Source organism: Danaus plexippus, chromosome 4 (genome assembly GCF_018135715.1).
Source record: "Danaus plexippus chromosome 4, MEX_DaPlex, whole genome shotgun sequence".
In the NCBI taxonomy this organism is placed as follows: domain Eukaryota; kingdom Metazoa; phylum Arthropoda; class Insecta; order Lepidoptera; family Nymphalidae; genus Danaus; species Danaus plexippus.
Window position 1 is genome coordinate 7315572 of NC_083538.1, and position 4525 is coordinate 7320096.

Genomic DNA, 4525 nt, shown 5'->3' on the forward strand with positions numbered 1-4525 from the left:
TATTAATATAAAACTGTAAATAACTAAAATTATTCTTATGCTATCATATATCATTAATTAATTTTCGCTTTGTTATTATTAAGTTTGTTATAAATAAACGTTTACAAAGACCAGGATTAAAACAAATTTATGTTGAAAGTTTGATACACAATCCCCAAAACAATATCAAATTTAAACAAAGACCTATAAAGACGGGGTTTCTCTAAAACTGTAACGAAATTTAGGCAACATCTTAACATCGTCAGCTCACTGATAATAAATGGCCAAAGGGAAAACGCGTTAACGAACAGAGATAAACGAAAACCGATAAATCACAATCCAATTACGTGGGATGATGTACGAAGAGGATAAAAAATATTTAAGATAATATCCTTATCACAATCTTCGATACAACTAAATTACTGATAGAAAGGAACATCCATATAAAAGCTCTTTGACCAAAATATAACAAATCAGATTATGTGTCGCGAAATATTTTTCCCGTTCCAAACTAAACGTTGTCACACAATGAGAAATCATTTTCTATTTGTTTTCCAATATCCATGTAATTCAAATGTCAACATAATAATTGACTTGTTAAATAATTTATATGCTTTTATAAAAACAATCAATAAAAATCTCATGTAATTGATAGTAATAACTATAAAATTTATGTAGACATTAATGTGTCGTCATAATTATTCTGTAATTAATTGTTTCAATAAAATTAAATATGACTTTGTTCTATTTCTGAGCAAAGCGAGCTATCATTTTCTTTTATATCCTATTTGTGTATGTATAAAATGCAAAACATATTGATTTCATAAGTGAGAAGATTGTGAAACTGAAACATTTTCATAAAATTATTTGTATATATTTATATTTTAATAAAATTGCTGTTATAAATTGTATATTTAAGTTATTTATAAAATGTAATCAGTTCATTGAAATAAAAAACTCGGAAATAATTTATTTCATAGGTGATGGAATCCCCGAAAAGTGCATCTGTGATTATTTTTAACATAAATAAATCATATTGTTAATATAGACTAGAATAATATACATTAAACTATTGACATTTTTAATATTATATAAGAATATTGCTATGCTCTTCGATGTATTACAAATAAAATAATGGTTTTAATTTGTCTGACTTTATTTTTGACCTTGCTCATTTATAAATAATCTAATATCATAGATGAAAAAATAGTAGGCATTCTTTTCTTTTTCTAGTTGAGAACCAAATTAAGTCCTATAACATTATGCCGCATAAAATTTATGCTCCAGTAGAAGGTAAACAGTTTTCGCAACTCTTATCTGACCTTCTGTTAACAAAAGTAGATGTTGGCCCATTATGCGGCACGTGATCTTTGCTTTTCCTATGTCTACATCATAATTCATATCCATAGAAAAAAAATTGATTACCACAAATCTACAAATACAAAATATTTGCATATTGAGTATATTTGCATTGCCAATCTGTAATAAATGAAATCCTTTAGATTAAACAACACAATTGTTATGATGTATAGTATGAAGGTCCTCGTAAACCAAAAAAATGGTTTGTCAGAGAGCCAACAAACGAAATTTTCTATGCTTAAGGAAATTGAAGGTTGAAACAGGTCCTTAACTTTTTTTACGTATATTGCTAATGGAATTTTGCGAAACGGAGATAACTATAAATATCAAAATATTACATAATATTGTACAACGTTTCACAAGATTGGGATAAGTTTGTACTATCATAGCTCAATAGAATCACCGACTCTGAATTTAGTATTATAAGGTATTTTAAAATATTGCCATTTAAATTGTGGCTTATCTAAGACTTTCTATCGCATTTCAAAATCATTGGTTTAGTTTTGGTACATACCTTATACTGTCTCAGAAATATTCTATTATTTATAGATATTAACAAAAATACAATATTCCAGGATTGTATTTCCGGGAAATCCATCCCATTAAAGTAATTTTGAAAAATAAGAATGGAAAACTTAAAAAAAAAATCCTTAAAACGGTATTAATGTTGGGACAGGGTTTTTCTTAGTTTATAAATCACCATAATTTATTGTTTGCTTAAAAGTGTTTAATTTGTTCTTTGGAGTGAACCTATTAACGGCTGAATACCTGCCTGAAAACGGGAGCCTTTATTTTAACATATCAAGTTAAAGAGGCAATTCATTACCATTCTTGAAAACTTACCATCGTTGTTGCTCGGAATACAATTTATCGTGTTACCATTTATCAGGACCAAAAATACTCACGATTTTATTAAAAGTAGCATGTGCTATTTGGTTTCACTACTAATTAGTAGAGTAAACAAATTATTATGGTTTCATTTACATCCTTTTTCTAAGCTATAATACAGAAGTTATGTATAAATATATATATTCATACAACAATATAATTTGTTTATCAACAACAATGTTATTTGTATGTTATATTATAATTAAAATATAAAATCTTTCTCATAACTTAGTTTCCAATTTTCCAATATATTATGAAAACAATGATTAATAATGTTAATATTATTAATCATTGTCTTAGGGTGATTTTTTTTTATCGTTGGCCTATATTTTCCATGTGTTACATAAATTAATTTACTGTAAATATTTATGTCACTTTAATTAAAAACTGCAACTAAAAAAAGCTAAGGTAGTTGTAAAATTGATAATTGAAAGTGGAAGCTTTTACTTTCAGTTCTGGTTACAAAAAGAACTTTATACTTCAGGTACGACATCAAAATAATTTAAGTCTTAAAAAAGTTTATAATTACTAATGCATTGATATTTATTCAATTGATATACAAAATAGCTAAAAAAAAACGAAATTGTGTGTCGGCTGTTAAGTAATATAGATTTATCCTATTAAGAGGAATACTTTAAATTTAAAAGTTATCATATATTCACGATTTTTAATGTAGGCAATGTTGTAAAAATAGTCTGCAAACATTAGTACAAAAGAAAAGAACCACAGAGCATAAGTTATAATTACAATTACAAAAATAAATAATTAATTTAAAAATGTTAAAATGATCCATTTTATACAAAACTTTATGAGTGAAATTAATTTATTTCGTTTTAGATTTCTATCACAGATTTAAATAAATTTTCCATAAACAAGAAGGATTCTTTATATGTATTGTAATAAAAAAGAATAAAAAAAAATTAAACTTAATTATTACGTCATTTTTGATTTTTAATAGTTCACATACTACAAAAAATTGCGGTAATGGATTTTCCATAGAATTAAAAGCTTTTATGTGTATGAAATATTTAGTACTTTTTCAAAGTTCTATTGAATTTAATTATTACATAATATAACATAATACTCAAAAGCCTAAACACAAATAAATATAACCCCAATAATTAAATAATATATCATATCATATCATATCATATCATATATACCTATAGTATATATTTATATACTATAGAAATAATTTGAAAATAAATGTACAGGTAACGTAACACTTTTCCACCCCAATGACGCTGGGTTAAAAATAAAAACATTATACTGTTAAAACTTAGGAGTTTAAATAATTTTTGAACAATTAATTTGATAAAGAAAACAAATATATATATATATATGTGTAAGACTAATCACACGTTCACATAATTTTAGCCTTTTTAAAATATTACATTACAGTAAAAAATAAGTAATTTTAATTTATTTTTTATAACATTATTAGTATAAAAATAAATATTAGGATGAACTTAAGGGTGTTGCATTAATAACTTAAGAAAAACGCTTTGAAACTAGAATTTCATCACATTGCTGTAGTGCTTTTTTTCCTAGTGCAAGTGTACATACTCTTCTGAAATATCAAAATTTTCATCATTTTTAATTCGTACGTCGACTACAGTATAAAAAATAGCAACTACTAAACATCTGTTATCACACTTTTTAGGAGTTGAGTGGAATAACAAGTCAAGCATATTTATTTAAAAAGCCTGCTTAAAAAATATATATATATATTATTACCTAAGTGTGTTCCTTATAACTAAAACTTTCTATCTGTGCCTTAATTACCAAAAGTACTATTTACAGGGCCATAATTATAAAGAGCATTCAAATGGAAAAATGTAATGACAAAATATACACATCAGATACATTTAATATTTATTTTTACTTTGATTTACATAACATTTAATATTTAATTTCACACTTGTTTGAATTTAGCGTTATAAATGAAACGGTCACTGTAATTCTTCAATATGATTTTTTAACACGTAATTTTAAACTATATATATTATATAATATGCTTTATAAACATATAAACTATTTCGTTTACATATTGTCATTAGGTGCTTTTTGTAATTTACACAGATATATAAAAAATATATGATAAGGTACACGATGATAAAAAATATTTGCAACTTTCTGGGTTAAGTCATAGGAATAGAAAAAAACGAAGATTTACTTTTCTTTTTAAGTCAATATAATATGCAAATTCATTTTATCTATTGCAATTCAAATTAACTAGGATCATTAAATATAAAACTAAGATTTTCGGATATATTACGCATTTTTGATTATTACTAAA